Source organism: Ursus americanus, chromosome 2 (assembly GCF_024610735.1).
Source record: "Ursus americanus isolate L20-20 chromosome 2, mUrsAme1.1.p, whole genome shotgun sequence".
Classification (NCBI taxonomy): Eukaryota; Metazoa; Chordata; class Mammalia; order Carnivora; family Ursidae; genus Ursus; species Ursus americanus.
In genome coordinates this window covers 36,047,338-36,064,190 of record NC_142128.1, presented here as the reverse complement: position 1 = coordinate 36,064,190, position 16,853 = coordinate 36,047,338, and the positions used below count along the sequence as shown (strand labels likewise).

The 16,853-nt window shown below is 44.5% G+C and overlaps 1 long non-coding RNA gene across 2 annotated transcripts in view; it reads left to right on the top strand.

Annotated features, from left to right (window-relative positions):
- LOC148110542 (uncharacterized) overlaps positions 1-15,314 on the top strand; it is a 62,552-nt gene extending 47,238 nt beyond the window's left edge. The window contains exons 3-5 of one of the 2 annotated variants that reach the window (XR_015728095.1): positions 7,100-7,130; positions 13,415-13,495; positions 14,467-15,314. This is a non-coding gene — a long non-coding RNA (uncharacterized LOC148110542). The remainder of the gene's footprint in view (positions 1-7,099; positions 7,131-13,414; positions 13,496-14,466) is intronic. The other variant, XR_015728096.1, reaches the window with a different exon arrangement.
- The last annotated feature ends 1,539 nt before the right edge of the window (positions 15,315-16,853 follow it).

Sequence of the window (16,853 nt, the reverse complement as noted above, 5' to 3'; positions counted from 1 at the left end):
ATGTATTTTGAGCCCCTGTCATTTGACTCACAGAGACTGTTTATTGAGTAGCATTGGTTATGGATTGAAACTTTTATGAATATTAATGGCTATGTTGAGTTTTGTTAATGCTTTCTGCCTTGGGTTTTTCTGAAAACAGTGTTGCTTTCTCTCTCTCTCTGGTTTCCATGGGCATGGACACATCCTTTTGTTGTTATTCTTTTTTCATTTCTTTTTGTTGGTGGTATCTCTCTTGAAAGTAGACTACGGATGGGTCTTGTTTATTCACCCAGTCTGAGAGTCTTAGCTTTTTAATAGTGGAATTCAGTGTATTTGCCATAATATATATGTTTGATCAGCTGTCATTTAAAAAATTCCTTAAAAAGAACTTTTCTTGCTGCTTCGTTTATTTTCTCTCTTCTTGGCTCTGCAATTCTGTTTGATTTGCTTTTATCTTACCTGCTGTTTTGGAAGGTAGGCATCCTGTTATTAATTCTACATGTGGTTGCCCTTCACTTCATTGAAAAGGATGCTGTAACCCTTGTTTCTCTAATAGTCAAAGTCAAGAATGAAATGGCATCTTTGAACTCCATTCATGCAAGATGAGGAAATTGAGCTTACCTGCACTTTGCATTTCCCTGCACCTTCTTCCATCTTCACAGCCTTTGGTACCATAGTGGAGACCTTCAGAGCCAGCTTAATGTCCCTAAGTTATAATTGTGACATCGTCGTAGTAATGGGTAGTGCTTGTGGAGGGGTTATATGTTAACAGACACTATGATAAGCACCAGGTACAGAATTTCTCACCTAATATTCTTGACAACCCAAGGAGGAACTATCCTTTGCGTTCACTTTTAGATGAGGAAAGTGAGTCTTCAGGGTTTTTGTAACTTGCCCGAGGTCACACATTTGAGTAGGTGGCAGAGCCATTAGTACTTGGAACCGATTGTAGCTCTTAACCACAGTTGTTTTGCTCACTGTCAGAAATGACTGCTGCCAGCCGTAGGTGGCTTTGGAAATGTATTTACACCCAGCAGCTCATCAGGGCTCTTACCTGCTCTGTTTCCACCCACAGTGCTCCCTTCTTGAATTAGATTTATGTTATTGACCTCAGACTTCTAGACCAGCACCACCCACATTTTGGTGTGCCAAGAGAACCCCTGGGGGTGCTTGTTAAAATGCAGAATCTGATTCTGGAAGTCTGGAGTGAGGCCCGAGATCCTGCATTTCTTTTAAGCTCCAAGGTGGTGCTGATGCTGCCAGTCTGAATGCCTTTCTGTGGTAGCAAGATTCTGGATTACTCCAGAACCTCGTCACTCTGTCTGCTTAATTGGCCTTGTTTTTATTGGTGCTCTAGTTCATTACTCTTTAATGTAGTGGTTAAGCAAATGGACCCTGAAGATGACTGCCTTGATTCAAATCCCAGCCCTGCTACACTCTCACTGGTATAACAGTACCTATCTCACTGGATTGTTTAAGCAAAGTGAGATAAATGAAGTGTTAGAACAGTGTCTGGCACATGCTGAGGGCAAGATTCATGCTTGGTATTGTTATTGGCTCCACTGAGGATTTGCTACCTCCCTCCCTGCTCTCCCAGCTCTTTTCTCAGCCTTTGGGATTTCTGCAGACCCAGCCCTTCATCTCCAGGTTCTTCCTGTTTCCTCTACATGAATCCTTTCCTCAAGATGGCTGGAGTCTCACCTCTTCCGTGCAGCCCTCCTAGTTAACCTTTCCCTAATCCCCCCAGCCAGTCTAATAAAAATTTCTGCTTCTCCACCTAGCTGCAAGAATACATATTCAACTTTTGTAACTGACATTTTTGTGTATGTTGATTTGAAAAATATATGTTGATTGGCTATTTGGGATTAGGGGCAAGACCTCTGGGGAGAATTTGAGTAAAAACAGAGTGCTGCTCCTGAGCTACCTGTGGGACTATTCTTCCTGAGTGGGTTGTACAAGTTTAGATTCAAAAGAGAATTGGTTAGGATAATAGAGGCTTAGAGGCCATTGGGTGGGGAGAGCAATGGAAGAAGAGAGAAGACATGAAGCAGCTGTCATCTGGAAGAAAATTTCGGAAAAGGATCAGAGATTTTTGAAGGAAATTGTCAAGGAGTTCTGCACCATTATGTACAGTGTTTTCCTCTGTCCTATCAACCTCCGAACTGTTCAGCAAAATGTCCATTTCCTGTTAGTGTTTTGTGGTGTTGGCTCTGTTTTGGGGGATGGCGATGAAGTGTCAGGTATGGTGATGAAGTGTCAGGTATGGTCTCATGGTGGGTATGGCAGGGGTCGGGTTGATGTGTTGGCAGTTCATCTATACTGAGGTGGGGATCAGATGTTAGTATTTTTGAAAACTTCCCAGGTGATGTCAATACAAAGCCAAGGTTGGGGACCACTGACTTCCAGCTGTGTGCCTCACATCATTGTGTGGGGTGTTTATGATAAGACCCCAGAGCCATTTTTTACGAAGGTGGTGGTCATGTTATAATGGTCATGTAACTTTGGGAAACAAAGCTAATTTGGTCTTTTTACTGCAGGGCTTATCAGCACCTTTAATATGCTGATAATAGGTTTTGACCATACAACCTTTTTGAGGAATCTCTCTTAACATGATGTGGGTACTTGATACCTACTTTTCATCTGCAGGCCCTAGAGCCAATTCCCACTAAAAAGTTCCACTAGATACCTTTACACTGGTGGATTTGATGATGATGATGGGTACTGGTGAAGGAGATAGTGATTTTGATTATGATTATGATCTTCTCATGACCAAGCAAAGACTCAAAGGACTAGGAAGGAAATGCTCAGCTCCCCCTTCCGGGGACAGGCTGTCTTCCCTACCAGGTGGCCCAGACTGTCATTTCCAATTTGGGAAACGGTCTTACTTTGCATAAGTGATTGAAGTAATTGCACTGGCTGTTTCTCTTAATCTATAAGAAGCTAAGTAGGGATGGGACAGCTAATGGGGTTAGTTCTGATTTTCTCTAGATTGTTTTTGATGCACAGTCACTGTCTTTTTGCTCACCCCAATTGCAAGCTCTGTATCAGGGAGCCATAGCACATGTTATCCAAACTCTCACCTCCTCTGATGGGCTTGTGTGTCAGGAAGGATTCCTTATGGGTCCTTCTCTTGTGGATGCCTCACATTTTCTGATTGCAGAAAAGGCTCCCTAGAGACCAAGCCTGTGTTAGTCACAATGACGTGTTGTGTCACTGAAGGGCATTTCTGGCTCAGGTACTTGTCTTTCCCCAGCCATTTAGTGTGACTTTTTTGCCAGCTCAGGCAGACAGCATGTGGTGGAGGGCTCATCTCACCCAACCTCAAATGTGCTTCTCCTTGCTTCTCACTGCACATCATGGTGGCCAGCCTAGCCTACCCACTTTTAGGTGACCATTCTTTTTTTTTTTTTTTTTTGCTTTAACTCAGTAGGAAGAGAACAAGGAATGCATAACCCATAGAACTGAAATTCTGCATCCCCCACCTCCCTTGGAGGAGCAGGTGACAGAAGAGGCAGCCAAACATTCCTGATTCCACAGCCAAATGTTACCCTCTCCCTGGGGGCTCAGCTTGGTGGAGTAAATTTCAGAGCCTTGGCATTTTTTCATCCCAATTTAGGTTAGACTAGCAAAGAGAGTTTGATTTCTTTTCTTTCTTTCTTTTTTTTTTTTAATTATGATATGTTTAAGTGGGGCAGTATTCACACTGTCCAATCTGAGTAGACAGAGGGTTGTAGTAGGCCAACAGAGAGAGGGAAGGCTTAGCATTTAAGGGGTTGTGTGTTCCTGGCGGCTGAGTTCCTGGTGTGCCTTCCAGTAATGGATAATAAGTGTGCAGTTATTTAATTTGGAGTCAGAGTGGCGGCATTATCGATTACCTGGAACATCTGAAGCTCTAGAAAAAAAAAACCTCTTGCATGAAGAAGTATGTCTGTAGCAAATGGTCGAGCATTTAAAGTTAAACAGATACATACAACGTATGTGAAGTAATTCTCAAATTCTCATTGGTGTTAAGACTGCATGATTAGAGGTGCTAGTCAACTCTGAGATGCCAGCCCCAGATTCAGGTGTGCAGAGGGAAGAATGGATGGAGCACATCTGCTTCTCTCCAGATCCACTTTCTGCTCTTCTCTATCCTGCACTGTGCCTTGAGAGGCTTCTCTGGGTAGACCATAGCACCAGGCTCCCTTGTCTACTGGCTTCTGGTTGGGTTTAGGCGATAGGAAGTCACAGCAGGTTATAGGAAAAGGGAGGAGAGGGCAAGGCATTTATAGACCTCCTTCCTCCTGTGGGCTGCTGCATTACTAAACTAAGATCTCAGGAATCCCTCTCTGTCTATATTCAGGTTCAGAGATGGTGGCAGAACCTGGAGTCCCACTGTTACTAGCCCCAGAGCACTGTATTATCTTTTGTGGTTCTCCCGACCCACCCCTTTATAAATAGTCCGTTTATTAAATTCCTCTCAAATCCTAATTTGAGTCTGGCTCATACAATGGAGTCACACTTTAAGTGCCACCTTTTCAGAGAGACCTCCCTGATCCCTGTTATGCTCTATTACAGCATCTGTTTGATTTCCTTTATGATACTTGGCAAAGCTTGGTGCTTTCATGTCCTTCATTTCTTGGTGTGTTTGTTGCTCATCTCCTCTTCTAAAACAAGGACTGTCAGCACAGAGAAGTTAGGTGACTTGTCCAAGAGCACACAGCTAGGAGAGGGTAGAGATGTAATTTGAACCTAGGTCTCTGATTCCAAAGTACCTCCTCCCAGAGCTGTGCACAGAGTCTGAGCTTCAGGTGACGTACTATTTCCCTAGAGTATCTGTTACCTGTTTTCATGGTGGACAGAAAAGCTTGAGTTTCCTAAAAACGTTTCTTGAACCCAAAGGTGCTTCCTCTTTTGCATCAGGCATTTTGCCCCAAAACAGAGGCAGAGAGTGGTCCTCAACATCCTGGGCCCTTCCCTTTGTTTCCCTCTCTCCATCCTCCATCTCAGCCACCAGGAGGTCAAGACCTTGACCCTTGTCCACAGGCCCTTCTTTCTCTAGTCAGAGATGGTTACTGTGCTCAGGTCTGCTGGGCCTTGGGGCCACTCAGATGCTCAGGTGGCAGGATTCTCCTCAGAGATGGGAGCTATCTCACATTCACAGAGTGGCTTGTGATCTGGGTTTTCTTTCAATGGGAGATACACAAAAGAAATCCGTGCTGAGCTCTGTGGAATCACTAATGATGTGTGTTGAAGTGTTTGACCACGGGTTGAAGCTGATGGGGGATTTTCTCCTAATCTCTCTCAAAGGTCTCAAGGAAGAGGAGATAAAAGCACACGCATACCTGTTATACATCTGTAAACACTTCACCCATCTATACCTCGTGTGTAGATATAAAACAATTTCCACACTTCTTTCTCCAAAGTACGGACAAGTATGAAGAAAAGAAAAATTCCATGATCCCGTCACCTATACAACCCCTGCTGACATTAAAAATGCACCTAATTAGCCAATTCAAATGGCATAGGAAGGTGCAAAATGCCTCATACCACCATCCCTCAACCCACTCTGTCCTACTTCCCAATGGCTTTGTGAATTCCTTCTGGAAAAATAATCTATGGCTATGCTAGTATGTGACTGTGTATATACAGCCTTGAACATTGATACCAAAGTGGTCACACACAACACATTCTTTGGTGACTTGACTGTTCTCTTCTTTTATCTTGGAATTCTGTCCGTAGCAGAGCTAACACATAGTTTTATTCCTTCGAGATGGCTGCATAATATGTGATCATCTGGATGTACCAAGATTTGTTTGATCTTGACAGCTGTTTCCACTGATTTGCTCTTAGAAGCAATATTTCAGTGAACATCATTGTGCATATATCTTGTCATATTTTTCAAGGAAATCTATGTAGAGTATATCCCTGAAGGTAGAACAGCTTGATCAAAGGTCTGAGCATTTAAAATTTCAATAGATAATGCTAAATTACCCTTCATGATGGTTGTAGTCGCATACATGATCACATCGTTGAATACCAGTCCATGGTACCCCAAACAAGTATATTAATTCTAAAAATATTCAAAGATTCTCACTGATGGAAATGGGGGAGTTTATTTGCTCTTTACATTCACATTGGTGCACACAACCTCTGTGGTAGCACTTTTCATGTTGAGTTGATTTTTCTTTCCTGGCTCCCCCATTAAACGGGCGCCATCTAAGGCAGGATTAGGGTCTTAAATTCAGCATCCTTCCCAACACAGTAGCTCGCTTGTAGTTGACATCCATACATGTTTGCTTGAATCTTTTCACTATTCTGTCTCATAGGACAACTGCCATGGAAACACATTCTCAGCTCTCAAGGATATGATTACCACCAAACTGTGTGTCTTTCTTCTTGGTCATGGCCGTTTGCTCTGTCCTGGGAAAGGAAGATACTGTATACCTCACTTGGACTACAATTTCTCGGTCAGCCTTTGTTTCACTTTGCTCAAGCTGCTGTAACAAATTCATCACAGATTGGGTGGTTTAAACACCAGACATGCATTTTCTTAAAATTCTAGAGGCTGAAAGTCTTGAGATCAAGACTTGCAGGATTGTTCTCTTCTGAGGACCCTCTACTTGGCTTATAGATGGCTGTCTTCTCTTTGTGTCTTTCCTCTGTGTGAGTGTCCTACTAATCTCCTCTCTAAAGAGGACACCAGTCAAATTGGATTAGGGCCCACCCCAGGGATGCCTGGGTGGCTCAGTTAAATAAGCATCTGCCTTCGGCTCAGGTCATGATCCTGGGGGTCCAGGGATCGAGTTCCATGTTGGGCTTCTTTCTTAGTGGGGAGTCTGCTTCTCCCTCTGCCTGCCACGCCCCCTGCTGTGCTCTCTCTCTGAGAAATGAATAAATAAAATCTTAAAAAAAAAACCCTCTCCAAATAGTCACATTCTGAGGTACTGGGGGCTAGGACTACAATGCATGAATTTTTGAGGGGACAACTCAGCCCATAACAGCCTTCCTCTTAGGTACTGATGACAGGGACCCCTCTCCCAGTTAGGGTCCTACACTAGCAACTTTCACTTTGAGTCACATGATAAACCCATGGGATGTCACTTTTCATGATCACAATGACTTTTCCGGTCTCTTTCAGAGATCCAGGACTTGGAAGACTCTTGGTCCAGGTGAGCCATGAAGTGTCTGGGGCAGGGTAGCGTGGGCCTTATTTCTCGGGCTGTGGACACAAATAACTTTTTTATGCCTAGCACTCCTGTGTGCTTAAAGAGTCTTATACTCCATTTTGTACTTGGAAGCAAGGAATTTGCTTTCAGGCAGAGGAGATGATGGGCAGATGTGTGTTTGGTTGTTTCTCCTGTCTCTTGGAGCCCAGCCAGGGCTGGCTGGTGAGGTGTGACTTGTCATGGGCAAAGCCTGTGGAGGAAAGGGAGCCAGGGCTGCTGATAAAACTCAGCATGTGAGCCAGGAAGGAAGACAAGGCAGGCACTTGATTCAAATCTAATTTTCCACGCTAACACTGATGGATTGTAAGCAGTGCTTTAAGTGCTGTGTATACCCAGGATCTGAGACCACCCCCAGGTTCATAAAGAAAGAATGCCTTGATTGATTTTGGCTGCCAGCTAAGGGGGCAGGGTAGAGTTTGGGGCATATGTGCCATTCCTGCTTCCAGATACCACTGTTGTGCATGAAACAGGTCGTGCTGTCCTGTACTACCCTTCCAGAAGCTTCTGGGTAAATGGCTTTTCCTGCATCTTTGGGCTTAGTTTGCTTCCTGGATAAGGGATATTCTCAAGGTCCTAAAGGGCAAACAGAAAGGTGATAATCCTTGCTCTTTGGAGGCTGTAAGTAGCTTGTGGAGCAGAAGACCATTTTCTTTCTTTCTTTCTTTTTTTTTTTTTAAAGGAACTTTTTTTTTTTTAAGATTTTATTTATTTATTTGACAGAGATAGAGACAGCCAGTGAAAGAGGGAACACAAGCAGGGGGAGTGGGACAGGAATAAGCAGGCTCATAGTGGAGGAGCCTGATGTGGGGCTCGATCCCATCACTCCGGGATCATGCCCTGAGCTGAAGGCAGACGCTTAACGACTGCGCCACCCAGGCGCCCCAGAAGACCATTTTCTGATCCCTTGCTTTTGAAATTTCTCTGAGAGGTGACCCTGTAGAGCACATACATCCCATCATTAAGCACAGTCAACAAAACTGGTCACATGTAAGTGTCACAGAGTACTATCCCCAGAAAGAGCCTTCATGTTGGGGGCCCAGTGTAGAGGAGTTCTTAAAATAGTTTACAAAGCATGACTGGGGGACGTGATGAAAATGTGCCCACTGTCAGAGTTTAAGGCCCTTTATGACTTGGGGCTCTGCAATGGGATATAGCCCCCTTTTTTTCTGAGTCATTCTAGAAGCACCAATAGCAGGCAGGGTGGCAAGTGTGATGTATGGGCCAGCAGTGCTCTTGGCAGACATCATTAGTCCATCAGGATGCACTTGGTTTCTGCTGATCTGTGATCACCACTCTTTTCCAGGTCTGGCTCCAGATGCCCCTAGAGGAAGCCTTGCTTGACTAATCCCACAAGGCATGCCCGCCCCGCTCCCCCATTTATAACACAGTGGAATTGCTTTACATTTCCAAGGCTCCTTCTGATCTAATTGTCTCCAGTTTCCACACCCTTCAGATTTCATCTTGGAGACTGACAGCTTCTTGTCTGTATGGTTGTCCTGGCTGTCACGCTTCATGTTTTGTAGTATGAAATACAGTGAACCTCTCTACTTCTGGATATGCCAATTTGTCTTTCATAATGCTCCAGACAGGATCAGAACGGAAGTTTGCCTTCCGATCTGCTGATAAAGCAAGGGCCTATTGTGTGAATACAAATATGGATGAGCATGTCAGTTATCTACCGCTGAGTAACAAATCACCCCCAAACTTAGCAACTTAAAATAACAAACATTTACTATCATGGCTTCTGTGGGTCAGGAGTTGCACAGTGGCTTAGCTGACATTCTGCCTCAAGATCTCTCATGGGCTGTAGTTACGATGTTAACTGGAACTGCAGTCCCCTTGGGGCTTGCCTGGGCAGGACCCCTTTCTAGACTCACATGAGGCTGGTTAGGCTGAGAGCCTCAGGTCTTCACTGGCTGCCGGCTGGAGACATTAGTTCCTTCACACGTGGACCCCTCAAGAGGGCAACTCATTGGTTATCAGCTTTCATTAGAGCAAATAAGTGAGAGAGAACGCCAAGACAGAAGGTGCAGGTTTTTTGTAACTGAACCTTGGAAGTGACATCTCATCTCTTCTGCATTCCTTTCATTAGAAGCAAATCAGTAAGTTCAGCCCACACTTGAGGGGATTATACAAGGGTGTGAATACCAGAAGGCGGGGATCGTTGGGGACCATCTTAGAGGTTTCCTACTATAATTAGAGTATAAAATGAAGTGCTTAGTAATAATGATGCTATTACAGAAATTAAGCACATATCAAATGCCCAGTACCATAATCAGAGACTTACATGGATTTTAAGGCTGATTCCTCATTACAACTCAAGGAGGGAAGTGCCACTGTCTCTGTTTCACAGATAAAGAAATTGAGGCTTACAGAAGCTAAGTAACTTGCCCAGGCTGTCAGACTCTGGAACCCGGGTTTTTGGCCAGGAGGCTCTATCACCTTTGAACTACTTTAAGGGGTTTTCTTAGATACTGTCAAGAGCTTCAGAAGTACTTGTGAGTGTGTACCCTCTGTGGGAACACAAGAATGAAGAAAGAGTCAGGACCGACCTAGAATTTGTGGTCGTGTGGCTTCTCTGTCACTTAACACTCTAACCTTATGGATGTCATTTCCTCTTCGACCTCATTTTCTCTCCCTGGCAAGTGGAGATGATCGTGGTTCCTTCATCCTAAGATTGTTGTGAGAATTGAAAGAGGCAGCACAAAGTTCCCAGCTTCTAGTAGGAATTCCATATGAGCTAGTTTGCCTTCTCCCTGTTTCCCAATAATTTATTCTAATTCTGACAATTCTTTTTTCTCCCCTGAAGCACTTCCTCTAAGAACTGCTTTATTCCCATCATTCTTTAAAGTAATAACACTTAAAACCCTATAAAAATGCTGTGCGACACAGACTGCCTTCCCCCTGGGGTGTCCTAGTGATGGAGACTTGACTGTAGGGCTGTCGAAGTGATTGAAGCTAACTTTGGGTTCCATCCAGGGTCATCGTAGTTCCCGAAACTGCCCATGATGGAGAGAGAGCATTTGGACAGAGGAACAAGGGGCTCTTTGAAGCTTCTTGTTCTCCATCTGACCTCCAGCTTGGATGTCTTGTCTTCTGAGCGAGGGGAGAGGAGCCAAGGGGACCAGTGAGAGCCTGTATTCCTAGCAGACATCAGTATTCAGGCCCATCACAGTTTAGAGTGAACAGTTTCAAGTATGGACTCCCTGGCATGGGCAGACGGGGAAGCTGGAGGAAAGAAGGTTTGGGCAGATGGCGGCAGGTGCTTGGAATGCCCAACTGCCAGTTATCTGTCAGGTCTTCTTGATTTGGAGGAAACAATGCTCTGCTCAGGGAAGTACCTGGAGTGTCGCTGCCTTCCCTGGTCAGTCTGTCAGCTTGTGCTGTCTGTCTGTCCTCCCCCCCCCGCCCGTGTGTGTGTGTGTGTGTGTGTGTGTGTGTGTGTGTGTGTGTGAGAGAGAGAGAGAGAGAGAGAGAGAGAGAGAGAGAGAGAGAATGTGAGTGCTCTTCTTGTTTTACTTGGATTGGTCCCAGGAGATAGAGAAGAGCTTGGCCAGGACTCCATGCCCTTCTCCTTTCTAAGCATGAAAGAAGCATTGGTAAGAGTTGGATATTTTTTTCTCTTTAACTTAAATTTTTCTTTAATGGCTTCTGGGGATTTAAGAATCAAATCCAGACCTCCTTTATTTAGCTTGATGGACCCAGCAACTCAGAACCCCTTTTATCTTGTCAGCCTCATCTCCTACCTCATTCTCTTCATCCCGACACTCTTGCCTCGGTGGAGATTCAGGTCCCCAAAGTGCCTCCAGGCCTTTGTACAAACTTGTTCTTCTCAGATTGTTTTTTCCTGACTTCTCCCTATCTCTTTACTGTTAGAATTCCTGTTCATCATTTAGGGCTAAGCTTAGGTGTCCCTTCTTCAGAGAAGGCTTCCTGGAGTTTACCGACGAGGTCAGGCTCCACATTATAAGCTGTTAAAGCTTTCTGTATTCCCCCTTTCCACCTTGGAGCCCATTGAAGCTATGACTAATTACCTGTCTAGTGTCCAACTGCCCTACTGGACGGAAGGCTCACTGAGAGTGCATATAAGGACCATTTTCTCTATTATTTCTTGAGTTCTTAGCACAGGGCCTGGGAAGGAGAAGCTTATCATTTATTTATTTTATTGAGTGAAGGAATGAGGTGGAAAACAGATGGAGGGAGGGAGCCAAAGATCTTATAGGACCTGGTAGCATGAATTGGCTCTGGGCCGCTCTGGATTATTGGGTAGAACCTAAGGATGAGGTGGGCTTGGGCCCTCTTCTGTCTCTTAGAGACTCAGGTCTGGAGGGGTTGGGGCCCGTTCTTGTCCTGGGAGGTTTAGAGACTGTGTTCTGGGGAAATGGAGGCATTAAAGCCGATATTACTGTCCTTGGGATTGTCTTGTGTGCTTGAGACAATGGTGTATGGAGTCTAAGGAGCAAGACTGGGATAATAGTTATGTTTTCCAAGGTGCCAGAGCTCATGCCTACCTTGCAGGACAGGGAGCTTTACCACATCTCTCCTTGTCATTAGTGTGCAATGTCTTTGATACACATAATCTTATTGAAATGATGACTGTGATAATAGGGATGATGATGATGGTGGTAACAGTGGAGGATAATGGGGATCATGGTGATGGTGGTGGTGATAGAGTACCTAAAACTCAAGTGCAGATTTACATGTCCGTAGTCTGCTAAGCACTTCAAACATGTTCTCTCCTTTGGTCCTTGCAAGGATTTTTTTCTGGTAGTTTCCATTTTTGGTATTTACATTTTCATAAATGAGGACACCCTAATACAGAGTGGTCACCTAAGTTGCCTAAATTCACACTGCCAGGAAGTAGCAGATCTGGGCCTGATTCCCAGCTCTGTAGGCAGAATAGGGAGAAGGTTAGGGCATTTCTGCATTATGGGAATCCACATTACTGACAGCCTCATACAGTTTTCCCCCTTATTTCTGCTATCCTTTTCCTTGTCTGTGCTCAACTCTGTGCTTCAGGTGAACAGTCAGGGACCGTGGAGTAAGTTGAGAGCTATTTTCTGTCCTCCTCCCAAGAAGGCTAAGGAATTGAGCATAAACGTTCTTAATGCTCAGGGCTTGCCCAGAGGGCTGGGATCTAAGACAGTGGCTTAAGTTGTAATGCAGCTCAGTGAGTTAAAAGCACAGTTCTGAAACTAAGGAGACTTGGGCTCAAATCCTACCTGAAGCCCTAACTGGCTGTGTGACCTTGGGCAAGATGATGTCCTTGTCTTTCAACTCAATTTCCTTGTCTGTAAAATGGGGGCAGTTGTGCCTATCATAGGGCTGTCATGCCATGTAGTAAGTCCATTACATATTAGCTGGTGGCATTATTATTGCCATTATTATCTCATGAGGTCAGAGCCACCCGGAGGAGGGAAACCAACATTCCTTGAACTCTGTTATGTGCCAGTTCCTGACAGTGACTGCACTTGACTCTCCTATCAATCCTGTAAGGTCAGTGATTTCCCTGTGAAGTAGATCACACTCTGAGAGGTCAGGTACCTTTCTCAAGGTCATGCAGCTAATTAAGCACCAGAGCCAGTATGTGGGACTCAGTCTGAGCTCCCAAGCAGTCTTCTTCATTCCACCAGATCTGGGCATTCCAGGGAGTTGCCAACCTTCTTGGCACTGCTGGTGCTACATCCTAGGACATCTCAAAGCCCAGAACATCTGGAAGGAGGTCAGACTCAGGCCTGCACCTTTGTTTCCAACTATTATCAATCTTGGTGCTGCCAGCAGCCTTGACCTCGGCCACCATCTCTAGCATCAGAAGTCCATGAGCTGCAGCCACTGGCCTGGCCTGAACTCGTTCCCAGCTTCTCCATGTGGCAGAGCTGGATGGCTCGAAGTAGATGGATCCCTACCTCCCCTCTGTGATCACTTAGTACTGTGTGGAGGAGACGGAGAAAGGACCCTCTCTTATATTGTCTATTTCACTTTGGTAGAAATAACAGCTACTGATAACAACCAGACACCACAACACTGTGAGGTGGGTGGTATCCCCTCCTTCTTTCACAGGACAGAAAATGGAGTTTAAGGGCTGTGTTCAAGGCTACCTAGCTAGCAATGGCAACACTAGGACTTTAACCGGGTTGCCCTGACTCTTAGCCACAATGCCCCTTTCTTTGTGAGGCAGAGAGAAGGGCTCTGGGAATCCAGCATTGCTATCCTGAGCTCTCTTCTAGGTGGAATTGTTTTGGGATGCCAAGAACTTCTGAGAGTGGACTCTTCAGCCTGCTGAGGTACTGAGCTGAGGTCTGGAGGAGGTGAGTGTGGCTGGGCCCTGCCCTGGCTTCTCCAGGCACTCTGGCCTGTGAGCTCAGAGCAGCTGCTGCTCTCCAGGCAGCCCTGAAACTTCAGGGAGGCCTGGCCAGCCAGATTCCAGTCAAAGCTGGGAGAGCAGAGTTCATGAGGCTGCTGCGCCCCCTGCAGGCCATGTGCTGACATTGCATCCACCTCTGCACAGCGAGTTTTGCTTTTTAATAAACTTTAAAAAAAAATTGAAGTATAATATATATATAGAAAAGCAGACAGTCTCAAGAGTACAGCTTGATGAACTATCACAGGATGAATATATCCGGGACACCAGCACCCCAGAGCCACCCCCGCCCCAGCACTGACTTCCATAGGTTAATTTTGCCCAGTTTGAACTTCATATAGACAGAATCACACAGTATGCATTTTTATATCCTCTTTTACCCAAAAGAAATGTATACATACATTTATCAAATGATGTGTACTAGAATGTTTATAGCAGCACTACTCATAATAGCCCCAAATCATTGGCAGAGAGTGTGTAAAATCATTGTAGTGTATTTATACAATGGGACTCCTACAGCGATGGAAATAGATTAACAACTGCTATGCTTAACTAGTCTAATGAATCCAAATTCTGCTTGGCATCCACATACCTTTCAGACATGTCCCAGGAGCTGTCCTGGCAGCCCTGAACTAGACCCTGAGAGAAGCACCCAGGATGTTCTCAAACTGCCGTTGTGGGCCCAGCCAAAGTCAGTATGGAAGCTGGTCTTTGAGGACTGCTCTTGCATTATAAACATTCAAAGCTCAATTTTTTCCAAGCCTAGTGTAAATTAGAATCACCCATGGAGCTTTAAACAACAAAAAACCAAATGAAAAGTGATGTCCATGTCCCCTCATCAGAGATTGAGCTAATCGGTCAGGGTGGGCTCCCAAACTTGGCTTTTATTTATTTACTTTTTTTTTTTTTTTTTTAAAGCTTACTTCATGGCCAGGATTGAGAATTGGAAACTGTGGCATCACCTGGTTGCTGGTTGAAATTGGAAATTCTTGGGTTCTGTCTCAGACCTACTGACTAAAAAATCTCTAGGTGTGGGGTCTGGGAATCTGCTTCAGTGAGTCCTCCATGGAGTGCTGCTGCACAGTCAAGTGGGAGGACCCCCTGCATCACCCCTTTCCCTCTCTGCAGATACTGAGGGTTTCAGCAGGGATTTGTTGCATGAGAACTCAAAGATTGTAAGCAATCTATGTTTCTAATTCTAATTAAAACACTCAATACCCGTCTATTTTATGCCTGTTCACTTAGTACTTCCTATGTGTCAGGCTTGGTGCTCAGTGCTAGGTATGTGATCTTATGGAGTTTGCAGTCTAACGAGGGAAGAGACACTGTCACATTAAGGCATAATTGCAATAAAGGCAAAGTACATAATGCTAAGAGTGCTTGGCCTAAGTGGGAAGCACCAGACAGGTCTTCTCTGAAGGTTGTAATACCTGAAGGTGGAGAAGATTTAATTGAGTAAAAGTAGAACAAAGAATATTTTAAATGGAGAGAGTACAGCATTTTTCAAGGTCCTATGGCCTGAGGGGCACACCTTTGCATTTTTGGTCAAATGAGTGAGCCATTTGCATGAAATGACATTTACCTTCTCCCACTAAACCATCAACTATCAAAGTGGAGTAGGGACTTGGCACTTCCCCTCTGACCTTCAAGCAGTGACCTTTAAAGGAGGAGAAAGCTGATCTTGATTGTCTCTCCATTCACTGTGGTGTCCTATTCACTTCTTTCAACTCTGGAGCCTAGATAAGGGATTGCTATACTATAGTCCATGGGCCAAATCTGGTCCATTGGCTTTTTTTTCTTTTTTCTTATTTGTAAATAAAGTTTTACTGAAATACAGCCATGCTTTTTGTTTTGTTTTGTTTTTATAATATTTTTTTATTTTATTATGTTAGTCACCATACAGTACATCCGTGGTTTTTGATGTAAAGTTCGATGATTCATTAGTTGTGTATAACACCCAGTGCACCGTGCAATACGTGCCTTCCTTACTACCCATCACCAGCCTGTCCCATTCCCCCACCCCCCTCCCCTCTGTAGCCCTCAGTTTGTTTCTCAGAGTCCTTAGTCTCTCATGCTTCATTCCCCCTCCTGATTACCCCCCCTTTCTTTATCCCTTTCTTCTCCTACTGATCTTCCTAGTTCTTATGTTCCATAGATGAGAGAAACCATATGATAATTGTCTTTCTCTGCTTGACAGCCATGCTTATTAACTTATGTTGTCTATGGTTGCTCTCATGGTATAATAGTAGAGTTGAGTAGGTGTGACAGAGATTGTATAGCCCTTTACAGAAGAAGCGTGCTGACTCTTAGCCTAGATGACTCTTAAAACTCAGATCCCCAAGACTTTCAGTGTTGCTCCAGTCTTCTTCCTCAAAAAGAAACCTTCCTGAAGACAAACCCTCTCTTCCCTCCGTGTTTTTTCTCCTCCTGTAATAAGAACTAACTTCTACCTTGAATCTCAATCTCTTCCTCTCTCTCTCTCTCTCTCTCTCTCTCTCTCTCTCTCTCTCTCACACACACACACACACACACACACACACACACACACACACACCATTGCTTCCATCAGCCTAGCAAAACTTGGCAAAGTCGCCACCCCTCTTGGCTTTCCCTAGTGCTGATTGAGTTAACAGAATTTTTTCCACAGATGCCCAGGTTGGGTAAATGTAATAAGAGCTGAGAGTGATGACAATACTGATCTGGAGAGATTGCTAGATCAGCTCGGATTCCTCCCCAGTGAGGCCACGCTGGGTGTTGATGCAGCAATATGTTTGCCTGCTCTGCTTATTAAAGTTTAATATTTGGAAAACTTCTTTTTTGTCTTCCATCAGAGATCTTCTCGAACACTCAAGGTAACCACACTAGAGACTGATTAAATCTTTCTTTTATTCACAAGGGTTTGAGAGAAGATATTTCTGCAGTGGTAGCCAAAATATGAAATTAATCACCTGTCTCATTTGTGGCTTTTCGAAAACAGACGGTGGAAGAGGAAAGAAAAGAAAGAAAATAGAAAGATTTCAAAGTGCAGAGATAAACAGGCTTCTCGTGAGGCTTTGGGAAGACTTGAGTGAGGTGATGGACTTCACGGGGGCAGAAGATGGGGCCCCAGTACAACGACAGTGTGTTCTGTTCTCTATTCTTGGTTATGTGCCATGGTGTCCTAAGGCAGAGGGATGAGTTCTTGTCAGAGGTCCAAAAGGGAGCTGAGTATGAACTCTCAATATGCTTTCTTCCCAAACAGTTCTGTGCCATCTCATTGGTGAATCTTGTCCTCATTGAACACGTTGTTCCACAAATCCAGACAT